Raw genomic sequence first — 16,542 nt, 5'->3', positions numbered from 1 at the left:
TCCACTGTCCAATCTCATCCACTGTCCAATCTCATCCAATCTCATCCACTGTCCAATCTCATCCACTGTCCAATCTCATCCACTGTCCAATCTCATCCACTGTCCAATCTCATCCATTTAAGAAAGCACGTCTACACGCAGTCTTCAACAGCCCAGTACTTGCAGGGTTAATTAATATACTTTTTCTATTTAATTCCTTTATGTGCTCTTGTGGTGAGTTCAGGAATTAATTTTCACCAGATGTTACATTGAAATGTATTAAGTGATGGCACAGGCCCAGAAACCTAAGCTCCATGTGATGCTCAGTAATGCAGCAAGCAGTCCAGTGACTTTTCATGCTGTGTAACAAAGGGACCCTGTTTTACACTTAGTTAACAGTATCAGCGAATAAGGAGATGCAAAATCCTATTAATTACTTGGTGCCAAATCACAGCACAGTACATTGTGCAGGATTAATGAAGGCTCTTCCAGTAAATGATGTGTGTAGCCTTGGGGGGAGGTAAATTGTGAGCCGGTGTAAGATCTATATCTTCCAGCCAAAAGTACAGCCTGTAATTAAATACTAGTCTCTTGCAGAATGTTTCATATTGTCTAATGAGTCTTAACTGCAAACTGTATTTTTTTCTCTCTGCAGAGCTATATTTGCAGTTATTAAAGAGTGTTGCCAAGCTGTGATTCCAACAGAGTGTCTGCATTTGTTTTAATCATTTTCATCTTGAAGGTACAGTGAAAATTAATCGAGAAATTATTTGGTTTGTTAGTTTCCCTTTGAGAGAAATGCAATGAATAACATAACACAGTGTAACTAGTGTTGCTTTAAAGTTTGCTTTGCTATGACGTCTTGCAACATGGAGAATGGAGGTAGTACAGTTGCTTAACAGCACCAGCGATCGGGGTTCGACTCCTGCCTCTGTCAGCATGTTCTCCCTGTGACCATGTGGGCCTCCTCCAAGTGCTCTGCTTCCTTCCCACATTCCAAAGATGTTAGTAAATTATAGTATGCTTTATTGGTGCAGAAAGTGTGGCAACTTGCAGGCTGCCCTGAGCACAATCCTCATTGATTTAATTTAATACAAGTGCCACATTTTATTGTATGTTTCCACGTACAATACATGTGACAGATAAAATTAATCTCTTTAATTTATTTCATCCGTTAACGCTGCTGCTCACTCTGAAAAGTCTGCCGCCTGTTTCTCAATGGGTGGCACCACAGTAACGAAATTGTTGGCGTGACGCTATTCCAGCTTGGGATGTTGGAAAGTTCGGAGTTCAGTTCCAGTGCCATTCTGTAAGGGGTCTCTGTACATCCTCCCCGTGGAATGTGTAGGTTTTGTCCGGATCCTCCAGATTCCCCCACAGTTCAAAGATTACCGCATAGGTTAGTTGGTCATTGTCGATTGTCCTGTGATTAGGCTAGGATGTGGAGACCTAGTTGACTGAGGAGGTACTGGATCATGCTTTTCCAGGCAGAAGGGTGTAAAGATCTCTCTGGGAAGAGTAAAGGAGATGGGGGAATGCTTCATGGTCAATAATGTGTGAGGCAACCCCCAGAATGTGCAAGGCCTCAAATTGTTTTGTTCCCTGGACCTGGAGTTCCTATACTACTGTGCAGACCCTACTGGCTACCTAGGGAGTTCACGGTGTTATCATCACAGCGGTGTACATTCCGCCCCAGGCTGATACTGACCGGGCTCTCAAGGAACTGTACGAGACCATCAACACACTGGAGACCGCACGCCCGGAGGCTGCCTTCATCGCTGACAGAAGTCTCTCTGAAGTTTGTCAACACATCCAGGTGAGCACATAGGGAGATAGCAAACTCGACCACTGCTACTCTCCCTTCTGCAACACTTACAAAGTGCTCCTTCGCTTCCCTATTTGGAAAATCGGATCACTCCTGCATCTTGCTCTTGCCAAAGTACAGGAAGAAGCTGAAACAAGAGGCAGAAATAGTGTCCATTGTTGGTCCGACTTATCGATCTCCATGTTACAGGACTTTGATGATGTCAACTGGAATGTCTTCCATGTTGAGGATGTCTCTGAGTTCATGAGTGGGGTCACGAGTTTCATCCGAAGTGCATCAAGGACGTTGTCCCCCAGAAATTGGTTAGGGTCTATCCAAACCAGAAACCATGGATCAACAGTTCTGTGTGAGCAGCACTTACTGCACGAGACAGAGTTTATGTTGCTGATAATCAGCAGGAGCTCAAGAAATGCAGCTACAATCTGTGCAAAGTCATCAAGGCAGCAAAACAACAATAAAGGGTCAAGATTCACACTCAACTCTCCACCAACAACACACACAGCTTAAGGCAAGGTCTGCAAACCATCGCAGACTTCAAAGCTAAATTCAGTGGAGTTTCCAACATCTCTGCCTCTCTCCCAGACAAGCTAAAACATTTTTACATTCAATTTGATGTTGCCAACGCTGATGATCCCCTGAGGAGACCTGCAGCTTGGTCATCTCTGAGGCCAAAGTATGCAAGTGTTTCAAAGGAGTGGACAGTCGCAAGGCTTTGGGACTGGATGGCATCCCAGGGCGAGTGCTCAGGATGTACGCTGCACAACTGGCAGGTGTGTTTACAGACATTTTTAATCTCTCCCTCTCCCAGTGTAGAGTGTCCTCCTGCTTCAAATCATCCACCATTGTCCCCGTACCAAAAAAGACCAAAGTAGCATGTCTGAACGACTGGCGTCCTGCCACTCTCCCCTCAATAATAAGGAAATGCTATGTGAGGCTGGTCAAGGACTACATCTGCAGTATGCTACCACCCACACTGGACCCCCTACAATTCACCTACTGACACACCCAATTGACAGACGATGCAAAAGCCACAGCTCTTCATAACGTCCTTACACATCTGGAGAAGAAGGATGCTTATGTGAGAATGCTGTTCTTGGACTACAGTTCAGCATTCAACACTGTAATTCCCTCCAGGCTCGACAAGAAGCACAGAAGCCTTGGCCTTCACCCTGCCTTGTGTAGCTGGATCCTGGACTTCCTGTCAGATTGCTGGCAGGTGGTAAGAGTGGGCTCCCTCACCTCTACTCCTCAGACCCTCAACACAGGTGCCCCTCAGGGCTGTGTCCTAAGCCCCCTCCTTTACTCTCTGTATACCCATGACTGTGTGGCTACCCGCAGCTCCAATCTGCTAAGTAAATTTGCTGACGACACTACACTGATTGGCCTAGCCTCAAATAATAATGAGGCAGCCTACAGAGAAGAAATCAACTCTCTGACACAGTGGTGTCAAGAGAACAACCACTCCCTCAATGTCACAAAAACAAAGAAACTGATTATGGATTACAGGAGGAATGGAGACAGGCTAGCCCCTATTGACATCAATGGATCTGGGGTTGAGAGGGTGAACAGCTTTAAGTTCCTCTGCATAAACCTCATCGAGGATCTCACGTGGCCTGTACATACCGGCTGTGTGGTGAAAAAGGCATCACATTGCCTCTTTCACCTCAGACGGTTGAAGAAGTTTTATATGGGCTCCCAAATCCTAAGAACTTTCCATAGGGGCACAATTGAGAGCATCCTGACTGGCTGCATCACTGCCTGGAATGGGAACTGTACTTCCCTCAATCGCAGGACTCTGTAGAGAGTGGTGTGGACAGCCCACACATCTGTTGATGTGAACTTTCCACTATTCAGGACATTCACAAAGATGGGTGTGTAAAAAAGGGCCCAAAGGATCGCTGGGGACCCCAGATGCTACCATCCGGGAAATGGTACCGCAGCTTAAAAGCCAGGACCAACAGGCTCTGGGACAGCTTCTTCCACCAGGCCATCAGGCTGATTAATTCATGTTGGCACAACTGTATTTCTATGTTATATTGACTGTCCTGTTGTACATAATATTTATTATAAATGACTAATTGCTCATTGCACATTTAGATGGAGACGTAACATAAAGATTTTTACTCCTCATGTATAAGAAGTTTGGAAGTAATAAAGTCAAGTGAATTCAAGTCAAGGATTACTCAGATTTGTTGGGATTGTTCGGGCAGAATGGCTTGAAGCTGTATTGCTAAATAACTAAACACTATGACGGGAGTGGAGACTTCAGCACGCAATCAAGTAAACCCTTCTGTGCTGGACTAAGGGAATACTGCACTATTATATGGGAATGTTTCTGGTCCACCAGGCTGCTATACAAGGTCTCAGCATTAATTTCAAGAACAGAAAAGCACTCTGCAGTGTTTTGGGCAATACATATCCCTCAACTGGCATTTAGCAACAAAAATGACCATTGTTAATTCTAATGCAAGGTTTCTCTGAAAAGTTGACAATTATTTTCCTCCCGCTGATGCCGTTCAATCCACTGACTTCTTCCAACAGATTATAAATGGCTCTGCAGCCGCAACCATTATCACATATCACATAATAAGAACAATCAGCATAAAATGTAATCAGATGTTAGTTTTCAAAAGAGATCTTAATTCTAAATTCCTTCCTCTAAACATTTCACATGCATTCCAGATATGTCAGCTAATTATTCTTAACTTACTAAATATGCAGCTCTGTGTAAAGTGGCATGCTTGCCCCATAATTTGTAATGTATTGGTGCTTTGGTGTAATTAAATGACACACTGGTCTAAGGCTCTTCACTAGAGATTTTCTTAACATGAAAATCTCCTACTTTGAATGCAGTTTGTTGAATTTCCTCTGAATTAGAAGCTTTCTCTTTGAGTGATATATGAGAAATATGAAGTCTAGTGTGTGGAGGATCCAAGGACATTGGCAAGCACAGGTTAAAGCCAGGGTCTCTTTGCAGTAATGGGAATCATAGTTAATATTTGGTTTCACCTACTATTAACCATGCATCTTCATGGTAGAGGCCAGCTGATTTTCTGGAATGTATGTGATTTTTATCAGACCCTGAAGGAGAGACGTAATCCTCCAGCTCAAACTCCCCTCCTGGTAGAAGCAAGGGCAAATGGGAACAAAGAATAAATAAAAGAAGCGACACTAATGAATTGCAGGGTCACTTCATTTATCCAGTGAATATATCTTATAAAGCACATTGCCAATACTTAAAAATGGTAATACAAGGTAAATTTTATTCTCCAGTTGTCAAGCAGTTAAGGAAAAGTATTGAGTCAGATTGTACTTGCTTCAACCTGGGTTGTGTCTGTCTGTGCATAAACCATTTTTGGCTGTGTTTGTGTCAATGATCTCGAGATCTGTTTGTGGAAAGGGTAGATCGTGAGTTGCCTGATCTTGGGCCAGATGCCTGTATTTGCTTCAGGGGAAAACTGCTGCTGCACCACCAGAAAGAGGAGTGTGGACAATAATGGATTGGAGTTCCAGGTACTCAGCTATTCTCACAGTGGGTGTAGTAGGTCTAAAAAAGTTGCAGTATAAATAGATCTAGATCTAGGGATCCTTGTGCATGAAACACAAACACTTAAAATGCTAGTAAGGCCGATGGAATTATTTCTTTTTTAATCTTTTGATTAATTTTCAAATACATAAGTATAACAACAATAATAGTACAAACAGGCTGGGATTACATTATTGGTAAATAGCACATACGAATAAAAGCTATAGAAAACACAAGTGTACTAAGCCTCCCAAACTCTTAATGTCATTAAACATGGTAAAAAAAAGAAAAAATGTCAAGAAAAAACCCCAAATTGGAAAACAAAAAACTAAACTAAACTAAGCTGGGCTATTATATTACATAGGATACAATCAATAATGTCATTAACTCTGCTCCTCTATCCATATATTTAAGGTTAATAAAAAGGATTTGGAAAAGGTCAAGTTACATCATATGAAAGTGTTGAATAAACGGTCTCCAAGTTTCTTTGAATTTAACTGAAGGGTCAAAAGTGACACTTCTGATTTTTTCTACATTCAAACAAGATATAGTGGCCGATGGAATTTTGACAATTTTTTGCACCAACTATAGAGTAGAAAAGTTTTGAATTAACTTTACAGGGATTTAGTGAGACAGTGCCTGGACTATTGTGTACAATCTTCCTCTCTGTATTAGAGTCACTGAATCCATACTGACCATCAAGCCCCCATATATACTAATCCTACGTTTATCCATTTTGTTCTTCCATATTGCATGCTATTGCAGGATGTGGAGACAAGGTTCACTTGATTCCGGGGGCAAAGGAGCTGATGCGCATATGAAGAAAGATTGAGCATTTGCGCACCTACCCCTCAGAGCATAGAAGAATGAGCGATGAGTTAATTAAAATATATTCAATCCTGAGAAGGGCTAACAGAGTGACTGCATGTTTTCTCTTGAACCAGAGGGACTGAGATTTAGGGTAAGAAGTCGTTCATCTGCAAAGGAAATAAAGAATTTCATCACATTGCATTTGTCTTCAATAAGGAAGAGGACATCTCCAAGATAATAGTGTAATAGTAGATAATGAAGGGACTGGATACTAGTATGTCAGAAGTTGACTGATCAAAGCAGTTGAGTCATCAGCACTAAATGAAATGCTTTCCAGAATATTGAGGTAAACATGGGAGTAATTGCAGGGTCACTGACCATAATTTTACAAAGCTCTTTGGATACAGGGGTTGTTACTCTCAGGGGAACAGGAAGCAGTGTATGATAGTAAGTGAATGCTGATGAAGGGTCTCAGCCCAAAATGTTGACTGTGCTCTTTTCCATAGATGCTGTCTGGTCTGCTGAGTTCCTCCAGCATTTTGTGTGTGTTGTTTGGAGAAAAATGGATAAATTAGGGCAAGCCAGAAGAGATTTGTTCAGAGCAATTTGATGGAATTTTTGATGAGATGGCAGACTGAGTTGATGAAAATAATACAATTGATCTGGATAATACAATTATCAGGTTCCTGGAAGATGTTGTTGAGTTGCACACAAGCAGAAACTGCAGCAACATTGAGGTGCATGGCACTAAAGAGGCACCATTGACAAGAATATGAATTCATAAGTCACAGATATCAGAAGGCTGTGGTGTAAATGGCTACTTAAGTGTAATCCCCAGGGTACAAAGCTATGGCTATTGTTTTTTCTAAATTATGTTAAAGACTGAAACTAGGGAATGCAAGTCACAATTTACAATGTGTTTGGCTATGTTTTGCACTTTGGCCCTGTTGGAATGCTGTTTCAGTTTGTCGTATACATGTGTATGGTTAATTTACAAACTTGGTCATAGGGCGAACTGTGAGGAGGAAGGGCAGACACATGCAGGTGAGATGTGAAAAGGAGAAATGGAGAGATGTGAAAGGTACCTTCAGGTGAAAAGAATGAATGGAGACAATGGAGATTTCAGAAGGCAGGAGTAGAGTGACCTGAGGTGTGGCTGAAAATAAGACAACAGTTGAAGAAGTAATTCCATGGTTGTTGCGTGGAACAGGTCCTTATGCTGCATCATTGCCTGTTACAATAACACAGGGGAGGAGGCAGGGATGTGGTGTGGGAGGAAACAGAGGCACAGCAGGCCTGCTGGAACCTGTGCTGGATTGGGGGCCAACAGGCAGACTCTACAGTCAGTGCTCCTCTCCTGTGCTGGCTCCCTGGAAGACAAGCTGGATTGTCCTTATCTGTGCTTGATCTAGAATGAGATGAAGAACTGCTGTGTGCTAGTTCTTGCAGACAGGTGGCTCCAGCACAACATCCCCTTTATAAACCCTGGATTTTAAAGCCTTAATTAGAAGTTTGTGTTCAATTTGTCCACTACATTATAGAAAGGATACAAAGACAGTGGAGAGCATGTCTCAGAGAGTCAAAGGGCTAGTTCATCTAAACAAATTGGAACTGTCAGACTGGTGAAGACAAACAAACATTTTATGCTTCAAGCATTAAAATCCCTCTGAACATCAGCAATACATGTTGTATTGCTTCTTGTGTTGGATCTTGCTGCTAATTTTTGCGACTCCACTCTTGGCTACACACGAAAGAGCATTCACCTTTCACCTTCCTGAGAATTCTTTCTAAATGGCAGTAGAGTTCCACATTAATTGTCTCCTTAACTCATATTGCAAGTTAATGCAGAAAGCGAATAGAATATGCAGCTTTTCAATAGTTTGAACATTATTACGTCAGTGCCAGTCAGCAGGCTAGCTCAGAAAATGAGTATAAAGCTCAGTAAATGTGTTTTAGGGCTGACAAATTTAATGGTTTTCTTCCTTTGGCTTTCATAATCCTTTTTTTTATCTCTCTTTATTTTTTTCTACTCCTGAGTTCACAATAAATCACCAGGTCATTCCATTGCTTATTTCTTAATCTCCAGAATTCACTAGTTCACGACCTGGTGTACCAGTCATTGACTTCCCGATGCCCTGCTGCGCTCACCACACCTGCCCACAATTCCAAAAGGTTATGAAGCAAAATCCTTTAATATGAAAATTACAGGAAAATATCTAACAGGGCCTGGCATGATGAGGCTTCTTCTGTCATGACCTAGCACATATTATTCAACTGCTTAAAAATATCAAAATTTGCCTTCCAGCTAACAGGAGAAGTGTTGGAAGCATTTAGCCAGACATATGAACGTTCAGAGAATTGAGGGATCCAGAGTATTTGCAGGAAGATGGGATTAGCTTCTATTGGCATTTTGGTCAGCATTGATTTTGTGGGTTACAAGGTCTATTTCCCTGCTGTATGATTTTATGCAGTTGCTCAATAATTTACATCTGCTAAAGAAATTTAGTTTGCCGTCGTTGATCCTCACCAATTTATGTTGATGCATCATAGATAGCATCTACTTAGATACATAATGTCTTGCTATGCAAATACTCTGCATTCCATTGACTTCAGTGGAAAACCAGGCAAAGTACAAAATGGGAAGACAATTCATTATTACTCATTCATAATTCAATTGATAACAGTCATTGGGAAGTGCAATTCACAATCATACAGTATCTTCCAATAAAAATCTTGAAGCTAATGTGTACACTTTACTCCTCAGTGGTCAATGATATGGAAGAAAGATTAATGAAAACTTTAATTTCCTATGATTGTTTCTGATTTTGGTAATCCATTTATGGATAGGAACCAGAAGTTTACAAGAACTGCCTTTCAAGTGTTTGCTTCAGCAATTACACTCCACTTAGCCACTCTTCACTCCTCAGCAACCATATATATATATGGAAAAAATCACAAGGCTCATTTAAGAGGAAAGTACGCATATGTGTCAGCCTACAGTCTAACAACTGTCACAGTGTACACGGGCAACGACTGAACCCAGGTGCAGACGAACAACAGACTGCCGTGTAGAGACAGCAACAAGAGTTTATACATAGCAATTCCAACAGAGCATTGGTGGCTCAATTGAGCGACACCATCAGACAAATCATTCTTGAAACACAAGGACCCCGTGATAAGTGCTAATCAGGATTCCACTTTAAATAATCACAGCACACAGAAAATCTGCACCAGTCAAAATAAACTTGACAAGATTAGACAAAAAGTACAAGGGTCTAACAAATACAGATGCACAGGCCTCAGGGGTCATGACAAACAAACATCGTGAATTCTGAAGCATGATTTATTGAGTAGTTTTGATAGCTGGATGCTTCCTCTGATGAGAGAATCAACAGATACTGTATCACTGTTTAAAATTAAAGACTCATGCATTTAAATTTGGAGATTAAGTAAATCTGGTCTTCTCAGAGAGTTGTAACTCTCTTCCCCAAAGAGAGGTGGAATCTGAGTTATTGAACAATTTAATAACAGAAGTAGCTTAATTCTAGATTTACAAAAGCTTACCTGGGTGAGAGCAATGTGATGCACCATCAATAACTCACTCTGAGACGTAGGAAACGAGGTATCGGCTTTTATTGACTGGAAGAATGAACAACACTGCATCCTGGGGAATGAGGCTGGGCAACAGGCCTCAGTCGCCTTTATACAGGGGTCTGTGGGAGGAGCCACAGGAGCAGCCAGCAGAGGGGCGTGTCCAGACAGGTATATGTACTTCACCACATTCACCCCCCCTTTGTTTTAAAAGAGTCCCCATGGGGCAAAGTTTCTTACAAGTATATTTACAGGTTAAGTCTATCAGGTGGTCGAATCTTTCGCTGCAATCTACGTAGCACCGGCTGTGATTGCACAGGTGCCGGAGGTGGTGATTGCACTGGAGACGGAGATTGTGCTGGTTCTGGCCCAACTGGAGGTGTCAGGGATCCCTCACGTGTGTGCGAGGCCCCCGGAATAGACGCGTACGAGATGCCCGGTACATGAGCGTCGTGAGGAGTCTGGGTGGGGCACGGTGTGCGCGGTGTCACCTCGGGTACATGGTTCATAGTTACCGTGGAGTGTACGGGGTAGTGGTCTGCTGCTCCGGCGGGCGTCAGGTCGCGGACAGAGACCGTGTCCTCCTGCCCATCAGGCAAGACCACGTAGGCATACTGGGGGTTCGCATGCAGGAGGTGAACCCTCTCGACCAGCGGGGAGTATTTATTACTCCTCACATGTTTACGTAGCAGCACTGGCCCCGGGGACGTCAGCCAAACTGGTAGGGTGGTCCCAGTGACAGACTTCCTGGGAAAAGAGAATAGGCGTTCGTGAGGGGTGGCATTGGTGGACGTACACAACAGGGAGCGGATAGAGTGGAGTGCCTCAGGGAGGACCTCCTGCCATCGGGAGACCGGCAACCCTTTTGACTTAAGGGCTAAAAGTGTGGCCTTCCACACTGTGGCATTCTCCCTCTCCACCTATCCATTCCCCTGGGGATTATAACTCGTGGTCCTACTAGTAGCAATACCCCTAGCCAGCAGGTACTGGCGCAGCTCGTCACTCATAAAGGAGGACCCTCTATCACTGTGGATATAGCAGGGATATCCGAACAGAGTGAAGAGCTGGCACAGGGCTTTTATGACGGACGTGGTAGTAGTGTCGGGGCAGGGAATGGCAAAGGGGAATCGCGAGTACTCGTCAATAATACTGAGAAAATAGACATTGCGGTCGGTGGAGGGAAGGGGGCCCTTAAAGTCAACACTCAGTCGCTCAAAAGGGCGGGTGGCCTTGACAAGCTGCGCAGTGTCAGGACGGTAGAAGTGCGGTTTGCACTCAGCACAGATCTGGCAGTCCCTGGTCATCGTCCTGATGTCCTCCAGGGAGTACGGCAGGTTCCGGGCTTTAACGAAATGGTAAAATCGGGTGACCCCCAGGTGGCAAAGATGTGCATGGAGGGCATGTTAGCTGGTTGAGCTGTGCGCTGGCACACGCTCCCCGGGATAGGGCATCAGGGGGCTCATTGAGTCTGCCAGGCCGGTACAGGATATCATAGTTGTAGGTGGAGAGTTCTATTCTCCACCGCAAAATTTTATCATTTTTGATTTTGCCCCGCTGTTGGTTGCTGAACATGAACGCAACCGAGCGCTGGTCGGTCAACAAGGTGAACCTTTTGCCGGCGAGATAGTGCCTCCAGTGCCTAATAGCTTCCACTATGGCCTGGGCTTCTTTCTCCACCGCGGAGTGCCGAATTTCAGAGCCTTGAAGGGTACGAGAAAAAAACGCCACTGGTCTGCCTTCCTGATTGAGGGTAGCAGCAAGCGCGAAATCAGAGGCGTCACTCTCTACTTGGAAGGGAATGGTCTCGTCTGCCGCATGCATCGTTGCTTTGGCAATGTCCCCTTTAATGCAGCTGAAGGCCGCGCAGGCTTCAGCAGAGAGGGGAAAAGTGGTAGACTTGACCAGGGGGCGGGCCTTGCCTGCGTAATGGGGGACCCATTGGGCGTAATAGGAAAAGAAGCCCAGGCACCGTTTGAGGGCTCTGAGGGTGGTGGGAAGAGGGAGTTCTAACAGGGGGCACATACGGTCGGGATCAGGGCCAATGACCCCGTTCTCCACGACATACCCAAGGATAGCGAGTCGGGTGGTTCTGAACACACACTTGTCCCTGTTATAAGTAAGGTTCAAAGCTTCGGCCACTTGGAAAAATCGTTGGAGGCTGGCGTCGTGATCCGACCAGTCGCGACCACAGATGGTGATGTTATCTAGATAGGGAAATGTGGCCTTCAGTTTGTACCGGTCCACCATCCGGTCCATCTCCCTCTGGAAGACTGAGACACCATTGGTGACACCAAATGGGACGCGCAGGAAGTGATAGAGCCTGCCGCCCGCCTTGAAGGCGGTGTAGGGGCAGTCCTCCGGGCGGATGGGGAGCTGATGGTAAGCGGATTTCAGATCTATTGTCGAGTACACCTTGTACTGAGCTATCTGGTTGACCATATCCGCGATGCGGGGTAGGGGGTACGCGTCAAGCTGCGTGAACCTATTGATGGTTTGACTATAGTCCACGACCATCCTATTTTTCTGCCCAGTCCGAACAACAACCACCAGGGACCACCAAGGGCTTGTGCTTGGCTCAATGATCCCCTCCCCGAGCAGCCGCTGCACCTCTGACTGAATGAAGGCCCTGTCCCCCGCGCTGTACCTCCTGCTTTTAGTTGCCACCGGTTTACAGTCAGGGGTCAGGTTGGTGAACAGCGATGGGGGAGGGATCTTGAGGGTGGAGAGGCTGCAAGTAGTGTCAGTAGCACAGCTATCGGCATGGTGCTGGGCGGGATGTGTGGTTCGGTGTGTATGTGCGTGTGGTAACGGAGTGTATGGCGAAGTCCCACCAAACTGAGGATTCCTGACAGTGAGTGGTGGGAGGGGCCCGTCATATGCCATAGTCACACTTTCGAGGTGGCTCTGGAAGTCCAGCCCCAATAGCACAGGGGCGCACAGTCGAGGCATGACCAGTAGCGCAAAGTTCCGATATTCTGTGCCCTGCACCACCAATGTCGCTACACAACCCCCCCGGATGTCTGTGGAATGCGACCCAGAAGCCAAGGTGATCCTCTGGCTTACCGGCCGTGTCACGAGTCCACAGCATTGCACTGTGTCCGGGTCAATAAAACTCTCAGTGCTGCCCGTGTCAAACAGGCAGCTAGTCCTGTGTCCCTCCACCAGGATGTCCATCATCGACCTTGCGAGCTGGTGCGGAGCGCTTTGGTCGAGGGTTACGGTGGCCAGAGTTGAGCCGTCTTGGTGCCCGGTAAACTCCGGCGAGTCGGGGGCGGGGCATGGTGACGCCGGCAAAGATGGCCGCCCACATCCGGGCATGCAAGATGGCGACCCCCAGGTCTCACACGGGTAGGTAGGGGCGGGGCATGGTGACGCCGGCAAAGATGGTTGTCCATATCCGGGCATGCAAGATGGCGGCCCCCAGGTCTCAGACGCAGCGCTGCTCGACCCTGCGCGCGGTTTAGACTTACAGGCTCGGGCAAAATGGCCCTTTTTCCCGCAGCTGGAGCAGGTCGCTTCGCGAGCTGGACAACTGTTTCGGGAATGTTTCAGGAGCCCACAAAAGTAACAAAGTTTTCTGCCTGGCGAGTTCGGGGAGTTCGTGGAACCACGACTGGCAGCGGCACTGGCGAATTCGCTCGCGGGAACCGGTGGCGGCGGGGCCAGAGACGTCCATGGACCCGGCGGGGAATCGCGCGGCTGGACAGCGTCAGCGTAGTGCTGAGCAGCCTCCAACATATCAGCCGTCTCGATCGCTGAGCGTAAGGTCAGATCAGCTTTTTCCAGCAGCCGCTGGCGCACATACACTGACCTGATTCCGGTCACAAAGGCGTCTCGGACCAAGAGTTCCGCATGCTGTTCTGCTGTGAGTGTTTTGCAGTCACAAGTCCGCACGAGTGCCTGTAGAGCTCAGAGAAATTCAGCGGTCGACTCCGTAGGCCGCTGTTTGCGCGTGGCCAAGCGATGTCTGGCGTAGATGACGTTCACCGGCCGCAGGTACTGTCTTTTGAGGGCGTCAAGCGCCCCTTCGTAGGTCGAGAGGTCCCTGATGAATGAATAAACTTTTGGGGCGACTCTCGAGAGGAGAATTCTGTGCCTAACAGCGGGGTCAGTTGCACGAACCTCCTCCAAGTATGATTGGAAGCATGCAAGCCAGAGTTCAAAGGCAAGAGCTGCTTCAGGGTCCTGGGGGTCCAAATCCAAATGTTCCGGGCGTAAAACGGTTTCCATGCTTTAACTTCCAGTCAATAAAATTGATGCACCATCAATAACTCACTCTGAGACGTAGGAAGCGAGGTATTGGCTTTTATTGACTGGAAGAATGAACAACACTACATCCTGGGGAATGAGGCTGGGCAATAGGCCTCAGTCGCCTTTATACAGGGGTCTGTGAGAGGAGCCACAGGAGCAGTCAGCAGGGGTCTGTGGGAGGAGCCACAGGAGCAGTCCAGACAGGTATATGTAGTTCACCACACAATGCAAAAGTGAGATTACAGTCAGATCTGCCATGATAGTCAAAGCAACATTATGTGACAAGGTGGCCAACTCTTGTTCCCAATTATATTTGTGTAACATTGTATGGAGCTTCAGTGAAATATCTGGGAGGAGTATATGCAGTCAGTGTTTCTGTGGCTAAGGAAGGATATACTGGCCACTGGTCATTTACAACACTGATTTCTGAGATTGCATGTTTTCCTAACTGAGGAAGGTTCACCCACATTCACAGAAGTTTAGAAGAAAGAGAGGTTACATTGAAATTTACTCAATTCTGAGGGAGTAATGCTGAGAGCAAGTTTCTTGGTGCAGACTGCATGGAACAAGAGGTCAGGGTGCCTGCAACGTCACTGCTTACCCAAGACTGAGTTCTGTGAAATTGAAACACATCATACCAGTCTCCTGTGTGGTCACCTACTTTTTTTTTGTGAGCGAATGGACTCACAAAATGGCGCACATGTCGGCAGAGAGGCCAGCCCCAGGCACTGGGCCTTTTTCTTCACCAGCAAGGGGAGAAAGCCCGCGTGCGGGAAGAGACTTTTGTAATGCACATCTGATGTCATTTCCGCCCGGAGAGGGCAGGAACAGAACTGCGTAAAAGTCAGTGCCGCGAAGTTTGAATAAACTAGTTTGGAGTGCAACTTATTTGTCGTTATTTCTAGCTCTGTGTGTAGCACATCGCTACATTGGTGACCCTAACTGTCCAAACAGGATTTGGACCAAAGATGACCGACTCTTCATCAGTTCACGCAGTTCCGCTAAAACTGCCGATTTTCTGGATGCTGCGACCACGCGTGTGGTTTAGCCAAGCAGAAGCCCAGTTCCAGATTCAGCAAATATCTTCTGACTCCACGCGTTACTATCACGTGGTGAGCGCCCTTGACCAGGAGACGGCCGCCCAGGTTGAGGATTTCATACAGTCACCCCCGGAAGAAGGCAAATATGCAGATTTCAAAGCTCTGCTCATAGGGACCTTTGGCCTCTCACAGCATGAGTGAGGTGCCCGTTTGCTGCACCAGGATGGTTTGGGAGACAGGCCGCCATTGGCATTAATGAACGAGATGGTGGCCCTGGCTGACAGACACAAGCCTTGCCTCATGTTTGAGCAAGCGTTCCTAGAGCAACTGCCCGAGGAAATACATCTGCTGCTGGCCAACGCAGATTTCAGTGACCCCCGGAAGGTGGCGGCCTGGGCAGACGTGCTATGGAAAGCCAAGAAGGAGCGCGGGGCATCCATCGGACAGATCACCAAGCCATGCGCCCAACAGCAGGCCAGACCAGGCCCGGCAATGGAGCACACACAACACAGAGGCAGGAGTGAGGACGCCAATGAACAGTGGTGTTTCTACCACCTGCGGTGGGGCACAGAAGCCCGCCGTTGTCACCCGCCCTGCAAGTTCCCGGGAAACGCCAGGGCCGGGGCCAGGACCAGCTGCCACTAATGGCTACGGCGGCTGGCCACCAGGACAGCCTCTTGTACGCCTGGGACAAACAGTCGGGACGCCGCTTCTTGGTCGACACCGGAGCGGAAATCAGTGTCTTACCCCCGACGGGGTACGACACCCACAACAGGAAGCCAGAACCCACCCTGAGGACCGCAAACGGCAGCACGATACGGACCTACACACACAGTGCAGCTGCAGTTCGGCGCCAGCCAGTTCACATGGGACTTCACACTGGCCGCGGTGGCCCAACCACTCCTGGAGGCGGACTTCTTGCGGGCTCACAGCCTGCTGGTCGACTTGCAAGGGAAAAGACTGGTCCATGCCGAGACTTTCCAAACATTCACCCTGGGTGAAGCCAAGTTGCCGGCCCCACACCTGCACTGCATCACGCTGTCAGGCAACAAATTCACCAGAATTCTGGCGGACTTTCCATCAATTCTGGCACCGCAGTTCATGGTAGCCATGCCCAGACACGGAGTACAGCACCACATTCCGACCCAGGGACCACCCCTCCACAGCCGCGCACGAAGGCTCCCCCCGGACAAGCTCCGCCAGGTGAAGGAGGAGTTCAAGATGATGGAGGAATTGGGGATCGTATGGCAGTCTGACAGCCCATGGGCCTCCCCCCTGCACATGGTGCCCAAAGCAGCCGGGGGCTGGAGACCATGTGGCGACTACCACAGACTGAACGAGGCTACAACTCCAGACCGCTACCCCGTGCCGCACATACAGGACTTTGCAGCAAACCTGCACAGGGCAAGGATCTTTTCCAAGGTAGACCTCGTCCGGGGATACCATCAAGTCCTGGTGCACCCTGAAGACATCCCCAAAACGGCTCTCATCACCCCATTCGGCCTGTTCGAGTTCCTCCG

The sequence above is a fragment of the Hemitrygon akajei genome, chromosome 10 (assembly GCF_048418815.1).
Source record: "Hemitrygon akajei chromosome 10, sHemAka1.3, whole genome shotgun sequence".
Lineage (NCBI taxonomy): Eukaryota > Metazoa > Chordata > Chondrichthyes > Myliobatiformes > Dasyatidae > Hemitrygon > Hemitrygon akajei.
The sequence above is the reverse complement of the archived record's forward strand: the minus strand, read 5'-3'. Positions refer to the sequence as shown.